Source organism: Canis aureus, chromosome 6, assembly GCF_053574225.1.
Source record: "Canis aureus isolate CA01 chromosome 6, VMU_Caureus_v.1.0, whole genome shotgun sequence".
Taxonomy (NCBI): domain Eukaryota; kingdom Metazoa; phylum Chordata; class Mammalia; order Carnivora; family Canidae; genus Canis; species Canis aureus.
The window spans coordinates 15,095,799-15,111,982 of record NC_135616.1 but is presented as its reverse complement, the minus strand read 5'-3'; the positions used below and the strand labels follow the sequence as shown (position 1 = coordinate 15,111,982).

At 42.4% G+C, this 16,184-nt stretch overlaps 1 long non-coding RNA gene across 1 annotated transcript in view; it reads right to left on the bottom strand.

Annotated features, from left to right (window-relative positions):
• The window catches only part of LOC144315129 (uncharacterized), a 91,690-nt gene extending 77,142 nt beyond the window's left edge, over positions 1-14,548 (bottom strand). The window contains exon 1 of the long non-coding RNA XR_013380907.1: positions 14,377-14,548. This is a non-coding gene — a long non-coding RNA (uncharacterized LOC144315129). The remainder of the gene's footprint in view (positions 1-14,376) is intronic.
• Positions 14,549-16,184: the final 1,636 nt, after the last annotated feature.

Sequence of the window (16,184 nt, the reverse complement as noted above, 5' to 3'; positions counted from 1 at the left end):
TCACAGTTACAGAACTCCTTGTCATCTCAATAACAGAAGTTTTAATATAAATGAATGGATAAAGGAGAGGAATTAAAAGATCTCAGTTCTAGCAAAAGCTAGAACTCTCTACCTACTCATACCTACTGGGTACATGACCTCCAGCAAAGAACACACCTGGCCTTGAGTTTCTCACCAGTGATATGGGAACACTAGCACTTGCCACTCAGAGTTAAAATGAGGATAAGATAGTGCATGAAAGATAAGTGAAGAAAATGCTATGAAAACTTAATCCTAGGGCGCCTGGGTGGCTCAGTCAGTTAAGCATCTGCCTTCAGCTCAGGTCATGATCCTGGGGTCCTGGGATCAACCCCAAGTTGGACTCCTTCCTCAGTGAGGAGTCTGCTTCTCCTTCTCCCTCTGTCCCCACCCTGCTGGTTCTCTCTCTCTCTCTCAAGTAACTAAATACAATCTTAAAAAAAAAAAAAAAAAAAAAGAGGGGGATCCCTGGGTGGCTCAGCGGTTTGGTGCCTGCCTTCGGCCAGGGGCATGATCCTGGAGTTCCGGGATCGAGTCCCACATGGGACTTCCTGCATGGAGCCTGCTTCTCCCTCTGCCTGTGTCTCTGCCTCTCTCTCTGTGTGTGTCTCTCATGAAAAAACAAATAACATCTTTTAAGAGAAAAAAGAAAAGAAAAGAAAAGTTACTCCTATAACATAAAATGTTTATTACCAATAATGGTGATAACGGCTGTGATAAATACTTTCGAAATAAACTATCAGGGGACACCTGGGTGGTGCAGTGGGTTAAGCATCCAACTATTGGTTTCAGCTCAGGTCATGATCTCAGTGTCGTGAGATGGAGCCTGTCAGTTGTCAGACTCTGCACTCAGGGTAGCATCTACTTGAGATTCTCACTCACTCTTGCTACCGCTCCCACTTGTGCTCTCTCTCAAATAAATAAATCTTTTTTAAAAGGTCGGGGGGGGACTCTTCCTACTCTAGAATGAATGGATTTTAGAAAGAGAAATGTTCCCCCTCTTCTTAGCAGGACCACAGTGAAGGCACCCAGGAGGGGAACTGCAGCTTCTGCAGGTCAACCTTGACCCACAAGGCTGTCCTTATCTCCAGGAGCACTGTGAGACTTCTTTCTTCAGAAAGAATATTGAGGTTATAACTGGAAGCAGGCATCACCATGTTAGTGGGAGAGAATCATTGGAGTGGGGTCAGAAAAACTGAGCTGTGTCACATACTACCTCTGAAATTGGGGGTAAATTATTTGTTGCCTCTGGACCTCCAAGTGTTAGGTCTAAAATAAACCAGCACTAAATTCCATTGAGTTTCTATCAGATAATAAGTAGGTAAATTCAAAAATTATAAATAGTTGGGGTGCCTGAGTGGCTCAGTCAGTAGAGCATCTGACTCTTGATCTGAGGGTCATGAGTTCAAGCCCCACACTGGGTATGGAGCCTACTAAAAATAATAATAATAATAAATAGTTGACTTTAGGAATAGCTTTTTATTGCAAGTCATCTGTTAAGTAACAAAAGGGATTACTCAGATCTATTGTGAATCAACATCAGGCAAGAATTAGCTTGGGTTTTGTTGAAAAGATTTTTTTAGTTACTTTATAACTCATCTCTCCACTAGGCTTGTCAGCGGTTCTCACACGCTACACTTTTGGTGTGTTGTTTAAAAGACAAGATTAAAAAAATCTTTAATCATTGATTTGAGGAATTTGAGTAATACTGTTTGGCGTTTTACCAGGCATCTTAAATATTTAAGAGAGAATGTGTCAATATTTGGACTAAACGAAAGAAAGATGCAGGAATACATGCACCCTGTTGATTACCGAGATGTTCCCCAAAGCAGGAAAGAAGCAGATTTTGTTGCCAGCATTAGCCCTGGTGTCAAGCAAAAAGAAACAGAGCCGGAAACAATTTGCATTTGTCTATGTTTGATCTTTGTTAAGGCATCTTTGAGTTCGCTAATATGTTATATAAAGTAAATTGGATGAGGTCATTGAGGTGTGGAGGGAACTGGTTGCTTATGAAGTTGGAGTGTATCACACCATTCTGAAACACACAGGAGAATATAAGAAATTGTAAACAGTGAAGCTATGTGATAACAGAGCACTCATTCTGATCTTTGATCTATAGCATCCCAAACTTCCAGACAACTGAAATTTGCAAGCAAACTGAAAAGATCATAAATGACTTCTGAAATGTTTTCAGTATATCAGGTTCAGGATGCATTTTGTCACTGCCTGATTTCTCAGAAGCCACATCATTCATTCACAAATGCATTCATTCATTCATCCTAACAAACCATGTGCTGAGCTGTGCAAGGTCCCCGCTGGGGGACGGGGGCTGGTCACTCCATCCCCCCCGACTTTCTCTCAGTACTCCTGTGAATGAGAATTTGTTGGCATGCACTGCTGTTTTAGGAAAGCAGCGTGGCAGGTGAATTCTGCACTCCACGCAGATTCTCTCACATGATGGGGAAAATAGGTGAGAGGAGGGCAAACAAGCTGTTGACCTCCCCCTCCAAGAATATGAAAAGTTAGTTAGGGAGGACAGGGAAAGAATGCCAACAATGGAAAATTCTCACTTTCTGGCCCCCAAAGACAACCCTGTGTGTTTCTTTTAGTAAAACACGTTCCCCAGAATAGACTGAGGGGTTTTGTCTGCCTCGGCCACTTCTAGAAAAATGCGTCAGATATTCACTTACGAGATGTTCACATTTTGTTGAATATCAATAAAACACAGCTATTAAAAAAGTAAAATGACACCGTGGTCCTAGAACTTGATTTATTAACCAAGGCCTGATCAGATGTTATGGCTACAAATATCTTACAGAGAAGGCATTGGAGGCCAAGCTCACTACAGTGACTATAGCAAGAGCACTGAACTGGGAGTCCTGAAACTGAGTCTCTGCCATTCAGCTGAAGGGTCCTCTGTAAACCCCTCCAGAAATGGAGGAGCCAATGCAGTATTTTGATGAGGACTACGAGCTCAGAGTGAATTCAGGATTCACTGTGACTAATTATTGGCCTGGATGTCTCTGAGCCCTAAGTTTCTCATCTGTAGAATGAGGATAATAAAAGTATCTACCACATTGGACTGATGTAAAAATAAATGAGGGAAGGCATGCAATTCCACTGGCCCTGAGAAAACCAAGAAAAGAAAGACAACTGTGTGCATACAGATATGTTGTACTGTACGTGCAACCCACGCCAGCCCAGGGAACCTTCGTGCCACTTGCATACCGCCAAGCAACGATAACCATCATCAGAAGCCATCGGGTGCAAATGAGAGACACCAGAGCCAATCTCTGGTGATGGTAGGGACCCTCTACTGGGTATCCTCACAGCCCATGCCTCTCCCTTTGAGGACAGGAGCCAGGAGATTGAGGTCTGGGGAGAAGGGACAGTGTCTCAGTCTCCCCAGCTCTCCCTGTTACAGAAGCCTGTTTGAGGGGGGTGACCCCAAAAACTGACACACAGGCAAACTGGAGATTAAGAGCATAATGGCAGGATATTCTTAAACTCCAACACTAAAGCAAAAGTTTTACTGGGTAACATAAATTTTATGTAGCATTTTGGAGAGTGCAGTTTCATAGGAGGAAGAGTTTTCATTGCACCTGCCTGCAGCAGCTTTAAAAATCTTTATTAGACATTTCTCTGCAACCTTCTCATCTGCCACTCCCCTCCACCATCCCAAGCATTTCTGTATCTGTTTCTAGCCAAAGGAATGCCTGGTCCTGCCTGCCTCCTCTCTGTTAGAGCTTTCCTTTTCCAAACCCCCACATTTAAATTCTTTATGCCACCAAGTGTAGAGCTGATCAGCCCCACTACTTCATAGTCTAAACCCAGCACATTCCAAAGATGGCGCCAGCAAGATGGTGTCTATTTAATGACATCCAGCATTATTGGAAGGCAGTTGTGGTTACAGATGTTAGGTTATATTTCCTCAAATACAGCCTAACAGGTTGCTTGGATCCATAGTGAATATACATATTGGTCAACCAGCATCCATGTGACCCCTTTTCAACTGAACCCATACTCTTCTTTAGTATCTACCCTCCTTCATGCAGTCCAATGCTTTCATGGAAGCTGACCTTTTTCCTAGCTCCAGTGGTGAACCCTGAAGAATCTAAACCAATTAGAGTATTCCCATCACCTTTTGCCAAGTTTCTTGATTCGGGGATGGCTGTGTAACTAATTAGGCCCAGTGAGAAGTGACAGGGGACTTTCTGAGTTTCTGAGGATGGAATTTCCTTGCTCTTATGAGCAAGCTATAGGATGCCAGCTCTCTCTCACTGGACATGGATGCGAGCCTTAACCCCGACGGCTACCAACTGCCATCCCACAGCCCAAGATGAAGCAGCCCTGGGGTGGGCAAAGGGAAATGACTCACAGAGCCTGGGTCTTAGATAATGTTTTTGAGCTTAGAGCCAGTCCACCTCTGATGTCTGGTTACTTGACCAGCTACTCGGTTAAGCCAGCTCCAGCTGAGGTTTTTGTTTCCTGAAGTCAAAAGCATTCTCACTGAGATAGGCCCCATTGTTTTCTTATGTACTGATCTTAATGTCCAACTAGGCCACAAATTCTTGAAGGACAGAGACTTAGGTTTCTTTTGTGTTTCCCGCAGTCCTTGGGACAACACTGCATAGATGGCAGGAGTTGGAGTATTCAACAATGGGCTGGTTTATTATTGTAAGATCCTTGAAGTAAGGGTCTTTGGTTTTTGGGCATTTACTCTGAAGTATGAGAGTTCAGATTCCCATCAATAGACAACTATTAAGGAAAATAATGGCTTTAGATTATCTTGGAATTTTAACCATGTGGGACTCATAAGTATAAATTACAACTCAGCCTGAGGAAATTTGAACATTCTTCTCCATCTCATCCTCCATATTCCTTAGAATCGACTTCCATGTGTGCAGCATCTGGTCAAACCCCCAAATTTGTAGAATCTCAGTGGTTTTTAATAAACGTGTTGTTGAATGTGGAAGCATAGATTTCACTGAACATATTAATGAACACTGAAGAAATAACCCTTGAAGAGAAATTCGATTGAAAATTCTCCAATGTCTAAGAAAGAAATAAAAGTAGCTTAATAAAGCAACCAGTGAGTGGAAGCTCCTATCCCTCAGGGTATATAGACTGTATCATTTCAGGAATTATACAAAAGGCAAAATATTCAGAAGCCACCAAGAACTTTTGCCAAGGGATACCTGAGTGGCTCTGTGGTTGAGTATCTGCCTTTGGTTCAGAGCATGATCCTGGGGTCCTGGGATCGAGTCCCACATTGGGCTCCTTGCATGGAGCCTGCTTCTCCCTCTGCCTGTGTCTCTGCCTCTCTTTCTGTGTCTCTCATGAATAAATATATAAAATCTTTAAGAAAGAACTTTTGCCAAAATAACAGCACACAGCAGTGCTTTATAGTCTGTATTCCAAGGATCAACTCTGATCACATTCAACGTCATATATCTTTTTAGCAAATACATTTTTACTTGCAGAGAAAGCAGACTCAGAAGCCACATACATCCTCTTAAGGCCTTCAGTGAGACTCTACTGCGACTAAAGGACCTGGCATTTGTGCTAATTTTAGAAAAAGACATATTTATTAGGATTTCTTTCAACACATTACAATTCTTCTGTGCTAACCCAGGACAGTGTCTTGGCAATTTATGTAACATTTCTTACATATTTCAATGATCAACCTGCAAACCATTCAAAGCTCCAAGTCCTCTCTGCAGCCTCACCCTGTGCCATACCCCTCATCTAGAACTTCCATGCTATCACTCCGAGGGCTCCTGAAGTCCACTGTCTCTATGAAGCAGTCTCTGATCTCCTGGGAGTCAGGGACATTTTCAGGCACCCTATCAGAAAATGAACTTCACAGAATTCCCCATCACTCAACACCCCCACAGGCTGCATTTACCATAATGTAAATACTTTATTCATAATAGATATTTATTTATGTCTTCAATGTGTTTATTTATATCTCCATTGTATTATTGATCATGAGCTTATAAATGTCAAGGATCTTGTCAGATTCACTCAAATTGAACAACAAGGAAAAACCATAAAGCAAATGGAGCACTCATCATTGACTCTCCTTTGCTCTAGGCATGCTGCTTTTCAGACATCTAGTGCTGTAGAATACCTCTGACCTCAGGTCATCTGCTTTGCCTCCTTCCTTTTGCTTTTCTTTTCTTTTCTCTTTTTAAGATTTTATTTATTTATTCATGAGAGACACAGAGAGAGAGGCAGAGACACAGGCAGAGGGAGAAGCTGGCTCTCTACAGGGAGCCCGATGTGGGACTCAATCTCAGGACCCCAGGATCATGCCCTGAGCCAAAGGCAAACACTCAACCACTAAGCCACCCAGGCATCCCTCTTTTCACTTTTCAAAATGGATCTGCCCCTTCCTCCAGGACCTCAAAGCTCTTTCTGCTAAGTCTTCAAATAAGCTGCACTATAAAGAACATGCCTTACTATGTCATCCCATCCAGTTGCCATAAAATCAGGACAACTGATGGACATTTGATGTAACCCAACAAGGAGAGGCCTTTTGGCTCTAGGAGCCAGAGCTGCTCCATCAGGCAGGACTCCATGTTAAAGTGTGCAAGCCAGCCTTGGTAAAGGTCCAGCCATGACACTCTGCAAAAAGCAAAGCATTAATAAGTGCTGTTGGAGTAAGAATCTTTTTCTATACATGCTTCTTGTACTGTTTATAAAGCACTTTCACACATATTATTTTGTTAATGATGATGTGATACACAAACACACACATGTATGAAAATAGACCCTTAGAGTACAAATGCCTCTTTAAGCATGCCACTAGCATGTTATCATACAGGACAATGAAGCTACTTGTAGTTTCTTTTAAGGAAATTTTTGCAAATTTGAGGAAACTACTATTTTGCTTGTAGGTTCATTCTTCTACTTCCTCTAGATAGGCAGAAAGGGACTTGGAGCCATTCTCTACTTATTTTCTATTCTATATCTCTAAACTATGACCATCCCCACACCTTGGAATGCTTGTGGGAGGGAAGGAAAAACTATTTCTTCCTGCTAAGAAAACTGATCACAAGACAAGCAACATGTCAGGAAGCAGTATTCTTCAGAGGAAACACTTATGACTCTTTGATCCTCAAGGACTAAATAAGGGAGATATCCTTCTTCAACCTCTCCCTCAGGACGCCCCCACCACCACCACCCAATCAGGACCTTACCCATTGAGGGTGGGATGAGAAAAGTGACCTCAGGGAGAGGTAGAAGCTGCGGACCCAGGAAATTGGGGTTTGATTTCCCCGGGCATCAACAGCCTGTTAGACCCAACCCAAGAGAGGAGTTTCCAGCCAGGACCTCTACACCTTTACACAAACATAAACACCGCATGCAGGGGTGTGCCTGCCCAACCTCCAGGTGGTACTGCAACTCCTGCCTTCTCCCCAAACACGTACATTCACAACTCCCTGGATTCCAAATGGGAGTAGGAGGTAGAGAGTGGAAAGGCAGGTCAATCAGATACTTAAAGATGAAACATCCCAGGTGTGAGGCCAGAGGCCAGGTGGCTCTGCATGAAAGGAAGGTGGCAGTTTTTGTTTATCTAGAAAATGCAGGAGGGTAGGCCTGGCATTCTCAGATACCTGTTTCTCTATTCTTTTCATCCAAACTGAAAGTTCAGCTCCTCGAATCACTGCAAAAGGATGGGCTTTCACAACATTTTGTGGATTGAACAAATTCTAGCCACTGCTTATCAAAACCTTATTCTTTGCAAAATACCCAGAAAGATATAAAGGCTAATCAGGTTAGGGTTATAGAAGAGGCACCAAATGGAATTCAAGGGCATTGTACAATTCATTATTTAGTGCTTCCAAAACCTTACCCCATGGAATACTTAGGGCTCCACAGTCACACTATACTGGAAAATGCTCCATGTGATTTCCCCCTCATTAGAATTCCCAATGCCTGTGAGTATATTCAGTGCTTTGTGGATGGATGGATGGATGGATGTATAAATTAAAATCTTTATATCAAAAAATACAAGAGATAACAAGTGTTGGTGAGGACAGGGAGGAAAGGGAATCCTTGGGGACCAATATTGGGAATATAAAATGGCACAGCCACTATGGAAGAGTATGAAGCTTACTCGAAAATTTGAAAATAAAACTATCATATGATCCAGCAATTCCACTTCCGGGTATCTATCTGAAGGAAATAAAATTGCTATCTTGAAGAGATATCTGCACTCCCATGTTCACTGCGGCATTATTTACAATAGCTAAGACATGGAAACAACCTAAGTGTCCACCGACTGGATGGATAGAGGAAATAATAAAGAAATATTATCCAGCCATTTAAAAAAACACACACACACAAGGAAATCCTGCCATTTGTGACAACGTAGATGAACTTTGAGGGCATCATGCTAAGTGACATAAGTAAGACAAAGACAAGTAACATATGATCTCATTTTTACGTGGAGTCTGAAAAAATAGAACTCACAAAAACCAGTAGTTTCCAGGGGCATGGAATGAGGGACAGGGTGGGTAATGGGAGAAAGTGGTCAAAGGGAACATACTTCCAGATGGAACATGAACCAGTCCTGGGGATATACCACACAACACTGTGACTATAGTTAACGACACTGTATTGTATATTTGAAAGTTGCTTAGGGACAGTAGATTTTTAAAGTTCTCAACACACACACACACACAAATTATAACTTTGTGGGGCACCTGAGTAGCTCAGTGGTTGAGCATCTGCCTTCTGCCATGGTCCCAGGGTCCTGGGATCAAGTCCCGCATCAGGCTCCCCGCAGGGAACCTGCTTCTCCCTCTACCAATGCCTCTGCCTCTCTCTCTCACTCTCTCTCTGTGTCTCTCATGAATAAATAACTAAAATATTTTTTTTAAATTATAACTGTGAGGTGATGGATGTGTTAACTAACCTTATTGTGGTGATCATTTTGCAATATACACATATATCAAATCACTATAGTTGTACATCTTAAACTTATATAATGTTACAGGTCAATTACATCTCAGTAAAGCTGGAAAATAAAATAATAATCTCTAGGTGGTTGCCTCTAGGTGTGCCCCCCGCCGGAACCGTTAGGTTGGCAATAGTTCTCTTTGTGAGCTCTCAGTATCAACTAGGGCAGCCACCTGGGAGACAACTGCGCTCTTTAATGTTTATAGTCTGCCAACCTAAGACCTCTGGCATGTATTGAAAAGGTGTGTCTTTTTGACACCTTGTAACCTAAACAGGCCCAGAAGAGCTAAATAACAAATTCAGCACCAGGGATAACTGGCACTTACCTGAAAAGTTACATGTTAGAAACTACTGACAATAAATCTGTTCTGGGGGAGGATGAGATCATTTCAAGAAGAATCCCAGTAAATTCTACTGCCAACAACTTCAAGAAACAACCTCAGGGAGATAGGCATATAGACTTCCCAGTCCTACAAAAGTCTGTTTATTCTCACATCCTTATGACCTTCAGAAGTTGATCTTCTAAACTTCTAGCCTTGTCCATTTCAAGGAATATGCACTCAGATGACTGAGTTCAGTTCCACACTTAATCTAGATGTCTAGAGTAAGATCTGAGTCATGAACCTCTGAATCATGGCACGTTGCACTTCTAAATGTTCTCTCAACCACTAATTTGCTGACATTTCAAACAAGTGATGTCCACAAAGTGGATCTGAACCCAGGCCTTTACTTCCCAGGACCAAAGAACTGATTGAGCAAATGAAGCCAGTGAAGTGGATAAAAACAAAGTGGAGAGATGACATGACATAAATATTTGAGTGTCAGCCTCTCGGTTGCTCACAGAACCGTTGGACAATGATTGCCTGGCTCTCCTCCGTATGGCCTCCTTGCACTGGGAGCACTCCTGGCACTGGGCTGTGCCCAGAGCAGAACTCTGAATGCTGCAAACACAGCACCCACACCCAGGCCTTCCCTGATCCACTCCCCACTTGAAATGACATATTCTGCACAACAGCATGAATGTACATAAGCCACAGATCTGTACACTTAAAAATGATTAAGATGGTAAATTTTATATCACATATACTTTATCATAATTTTTTAAAGATTTTACTTATTTATTTGATGGACAGAGAGCGTAGAAGCAGGGGAATGGCAGAGGGAGAGGGAGAAGCAGGCTCCCTGTTGAGCAAGGAACCCGATGCAGGACTCGATCCCAGGACCCTGGGATCATGACCTGAGCCGAAGGCAGACATTTAACTAGCTGAGCCACTCAGGCACCCCTTACCACAATTTTTTTAAATGAAAGAAGGAATGTACTCATTACCAATTGAAGAGCAACTTAGCATCTATAACACATTTGAAGAAAAGTTAGCCTTTATAATAAATACAGTTAACCTTTACTAAGCCCTCACTAGGCTTCTCACTTAAAAGCAATCAATCTAGGTAATAACCCTATGTGGTAGAGACTAATATTATCTCCATTTCATAAATGAAGCATAGAGATAAAGTCACTTTCCCAAAGTCACACAGTAGTAAGAGTGGATGTACCAAAAGACTCTAAAGACATATGTAGTTCATTCGTGTAATTTAATTAAAAGATAACTTGAATACAAATGGTTTATCTATTAGCAGTCAAAAAAACAAAAACCTAAAAAAACAAACAAAAAAACCCGTTCACCTCTGGTAGGGCACCAAAATGTGTATCAAGGGGAGCCCAAATCTCCTGCCAATTCCAATGAGCATTATCAGGGCAGCACCACCTGCAGTATTTCTGGGGCAGTTATAGCATTCCAAAAACGACGTAGTAGTGCCAACTCTCCTTCAACTCACACGTTGGAACATTTCTGTTTAAATGCGTCATGTGGGCTTCACATGGTGTCTAATGGATGCTTTCAGCTGACCGGCTCTCCTTTCCTCCCCCTTCCAGTTCTGTTTCCTGAAAATCCCTGAGGCTGCCATTTCTGGGCTGCAGGTATTGGCTATTTCACCAATACAAAGTCCAACGAGTTCTCTGGAATTTTAACAACACAAGAATGATACCCATGAGATAGGCGATAAGAGGAGATGACGAGGGCAAATCACTAAGTACTCATAAAGACAGAAAAAGGATGAGATTGCACCCGAAATTACCATTATTTTCCATATCTGAGAGACAGCATGACCCTAGACACATGCTGCTCGAATGCTGAGTTTAAATTCTGATTCAATAACTTTCACCTTGAATCCCTTCCCCTCTTTTGCTTCCATATTCACCTCTATAAAATACAAGTAGACCTACAATCTACTCCACAAGTTGTTATGAGACTTGAGAGAAATGTATATTAAAGTGCTCATCAAGCTATTAAACAACATGTAAACAGTTATAGGTATCCTTCCTATGCAATTTGTATTTAAAATTCCATAAATTCATAACCATCAACACATTTCAAATCCAAAGACAGATTCTGCATTAGACTGTAGAAACAATCTACTCATCTTTGTTGTTTGAAAACCTGATGTGAAAGGCCCTTGACCACACAGTGTTTTTATTTCCATCCTATTTGTGATTCCCATTTAACTAATGAAAGACCTTAACTAAAATCATCAAGGGAGGCTAGGTTTATACTACTAATATCTTAGAATAAAGTAAAAAAGGATAACTACTTACCCCTGGTTGACGTCATAGAGAATGGGCGGTCCCAACAAGAGATTTCTATACTTGAAAAATCCTCTATAAAGTTTACCCTCCATTCAGAAATATTAAAACGTAAAAACTGTCAAGGAGTTCCAGTCTCATTGCTCAGTGTCACTGATGGAGTATCTCAGTCATGTTTTTGGGTCACTACCTTGTCTAAGGCCTTGAATTTAACTTGGGACACAAAACACACTATAAAGTGTTGTTCAAGTGGATAGCACCCCCTTTCAAGTGTCTACTTGGCTGTCAATATCCCCAAGTAGCACAAACCCAGACTCTACCCGGAACACGTTGGTAAAAGCTCAGGATCACCCCGTTCTTGTGATGACCTTTACCTTACTGGTCTTCCCATTCCATTCATTTCTACCTCTGAGAATGTCTACTCACATCTTCCAATTACTAACACCTTACAATGACAACATTCCGAGTGCCAGCAGCTCTCTCTGTTCTCCATAGTACGTGTAGAGGCATGGCCCTTGCCTTGAGGGTTTGTGACATAAGCAGGACAAGAAACAATATTTAGACAAGACATCAGATCGAGAGGCTGATAAGATTCAAATAGGAGTTGTTCTCCCCTCTCCATCCTTCTGAGGGCAGATCTTCCAAAAGGAGCCAGGACAGAAAAGAAGTATTGATCGTTCAGAGGAGACCCTTCTGGGGATGAGTGATAGATGTTCATGGAGTGTCCAAGGGGTGGATTGATGCTGAGGAAAGATGGTTGGAAGAAGGAACATGAGAAGAAGAAGGCAGAAGTATAAGTAGGAACTGAGGAGGGATAATTTTTTTTTAAGATTTATTTATTTATTCGGCAGGGGGAGGTGCTGAGGGAGAGAGAATCTTAAGCAGACTTCTTGCTAAGCACAGAGCCCAACTCAGGGCCTGATCTCCTGACCCTGAAATCACGACCCTGAGGTTACAACCTGAGTCAAAATCAAGAGTCCAACACTTAATGGCCTGTGCTGTCTCCAGCCACCCCAAGGAGGGATATTTTAAAGGGACTGAGAAAGTATTTCAGAGAGCAGCACCTATGAGATGGTTCAAAAGCACTGAGCATCCCCTTCCAGCGGGGACAGAAGCAGAAGCCTGGAACCATCCTTCCAGTAACCTTCTTTCAATTGTCACTGCTGCTATTTCCTTAAGGAAATGATTTCAAAGAGGACAAAGTTTCTACACACCAAAATGTTCCTGGCCATTTCAATAACAGAAAAAGTAGAAACAATCAAAATGTCCATCAAAGGGATTGGTTAGTACATTGGGGCTATCAGTGTGGTCAAGTATTGTGCAGACACATTGTGAAAATGATCATTATTAAGACAGTATATAAATGTGGAGAACATGCATGGTTAATATCAAGAGAAGACAAGCACAGCACTAAATGGGTATATTATAGTGAACTTGCCACCAGTGCCCAACAAACATATATGTGGACAAAGACTAGGAAAACTGCAAATATAAAAAAGGTACTGCAGTCACATTAGGGTAGTAGTGTTATAGGTTTTTTCATTTTTTTCAAACTTTTTTAGCATTCTTTTTACACGCATCTTTTCAGTTTAAAACTTCAATGCTGTGGTGGTTTCATTAATGGAAACATCCTTCCACTGTTAATCCAAGTATCTCAGAGGGAGCAGAATGGGATGAGAGTTGTTCTTTTTAAACAACCACCTACACTGCTTCAGCAGGCAAAGGGGTGCTAATTAGTCATTTCTCACATTTGCTAGTGAATGAGCCACCTGGGGGGGGGGGCACTACTGAGGTATGGAACACAGGTCACTTGGGGGGCCCAAGTAAGTTATTGGCTTGGGATGGAAGCTGTGAAAGCCAAAGATACTAAACAGCAACTTGGACCATTTGCTTCCAATTCTGATAACCCGTCTTGTCAGCAACAGCCCAGCTTCCCTGAGGGCATCAAGCCTTCACCCAGCTTCCTCACTGCTCAGAGGTGATCTGAGCTAGGCATCCCTCAGCAGAGCAGAGCCGTTTCACTCAGCTTTGTTTTCCTCGGTATTTTGTTTCTTAAAATGTAGCACTATGGCTAAAAATAAGAAAGGCTTAATTAAGTGCTTGGCCACAACAGCACAGACAAATGGAAAGAAAAAAAAAGTTCTTTTAAAGAATCATTTTGCCTATTGCTTTCTACCCAGATCCTAGATCTCCCAAGAAAGTGTTTTTTGCACAATTGCAAACACACAGGGTTAACTTTCTCCCTCAATAGTTACCAAGAAAAATATCACCTATTTTTGCTGACCTCGTTAGTACTGAAGCAACACAGGAGAGACCCCCAAGGCTTAGGAGGCCAGAAATATTAGGATGGGGAAGAGTCCCAGAACCGTGGCCCATGTTACCCACGTCATCTAGTAGCACCGAGTGGACACAATTCACTCCGTTCACTGAATTTCTCTTTCTACAACCCAGAAGATAAGCATATAGCCTCTCTAATGCCATCATTCACCTATCCATTGACATGATGCTATCATAAGAATCAAATGAGGGATCCCTGGGTGGCGCAGCGGTTTAGCGCCTGCCTTTGGCCCAGGGCGCGATCCTGGAGACCCGGGATCGAATCCCATATCGGGCTCCCGGTGCATGGAGTCTGCTTCTCCCTCTGCCTATGTCTCCGCCTCTCTCTCTCTCTCTCTGTGTGTGACTATCATAAATAAATAAAAGTTAAAAAAAAAGTTAAAAAAAAAAAAAAAAGAATCAAATGAGGGCACCTGGGTGGCTCAGTCAGTTAAGCGGCTGCCTTCAGCTCAGGTGATGATCCCAAGGTCCTGGGATTAAGCCCCCACATCAGGCTCCTGCTCCAAGGGGCATCCGCTTCTCCCTCTCTGTCTGCCCCTTCCCTGGCTCTTGTGCTCATTCTCTCTCTCTCCTCTCTCTCCCTTCCTCCCTCCCTCAAATGAATAAATAAAATCTTTAAAAAAAAAAATCAAATGAGCTACAAGAATGAAAAGTTTTAAAAAGCTTTATACATATGCTAAGAATATTATTAAGTAAACAAGCAAAAAAAAAAAAAAAAACCCAAGCAAAACACATAAAAGGATGTGTTTCAGGCATGTTAACTGCCCCTAGAAGTTGCCAGTGAGGGCACAGTTTGGGAAGTGGGCTGGAATGCCTGCATGCTGAGATCCAGGGCTGCCTGGTGTCAGCAGAGCCCTTGAAAGAGGCACCGCAGATCACAACCATCTAGGGAAGAACAAAGGGGGAAACAGAGCCCAGAACAACAGAGAGAAGCAAAAGCCAGTGCCTGGCACTTCTGGGCAGGCAAGAGCCCAAGAGCCCAAGGTGGGAGCCTCCAGGCTCTCATGACTGATCAGTACAACTGAAAGGGAACAGCACGTCCCCTGCCCCCTCCCACCAACTCCAAACCAGGGGCTGCTCACTGTCAGCGGTGTGGGTCCCTGAGTCACCCACACGTCAACGCCCTGGGTTTCCCTTGGCTGCTCTCCCACCCATGTTGCCAGATGATGAGATCATGGCACTTGACAAAACCCTCTCTTTCAAAAGCACCTTTTATCCAAATGGATAAAAAAAGAATTTAACAGGCTTTATCTTTCTGGCTGTCCCATCGTTGGCAAGGCCTATAGCTCACATATTCAATTGTGTGTGTGTGTGTGTGTGTGTGTGTGTTTTAAATATATATTTTTAGAGCAGTTTTGGGTTCCCAGCAAAACTGAGTAGAAAGTACAGAGTTCCCATATATCCCTTCTCCCCGCACATGCATAGTGTCCCCCACTCGACATCCACACTAGAATGACACATTTGTTACAGTCAATGAACTTCCTCATCACCTACAGTCCACAGTTTATAACAGGATTCACTCTTGGTGTTGTGCAGTCTATGATATATTCAGTTTTCAAGGAAGGAAAGAGACAAGAAGAGAGCAGAAATTCAAAACCAGTCAGTGAGCAAAGAAGGACTTCACTCTTTCATCCTTAGTAGAAGGTTTTCTTTCAACCACTTGATGTGTATTAACATGTGAGATAAGTTTTAAAAAAAAATCGAGTTGTCCAAACCAGTGCTTCTCAAACTTCCACATGAATATGTAACCCTAAGAGTTTTGTTAAATCCAGATTTTGCTTGGATAGGTCCAGGGTGGGGCCCAAGATGCTCCAACAAGCTCCTAGGTGACCACCCAAGCTGCTGAACACTGGATCCCCCATTGAGAAGTGAAACTGAATTTGAGGTGTGATAGATAAGGGTTGGGAGGTTTCAAGTTCAGTGTATTTGGATTCAGATCATAGCCCTGCCACTTACTGGCTGCCCAGCCAATGATTGGATCTATAAAAAACAAGATGACCAAATTTCCCTTATAGGTTTCACGAGGTAATAACTGCAAAGTTCAGTTAGAAAGGGCACCCAATGAACTGAACAGTAATTGCCATTATTTGTTTTCATTGCTTTTATTAATGTTACATCTACTTTTTTAAAAAAGATTTTACTTGTTTATTTATTTAGAGAGAACATCCAAGAACAGGGGGAGGGGCAGAGGGAGAGAGAGAATCTCAAGCAGACTCTGTGC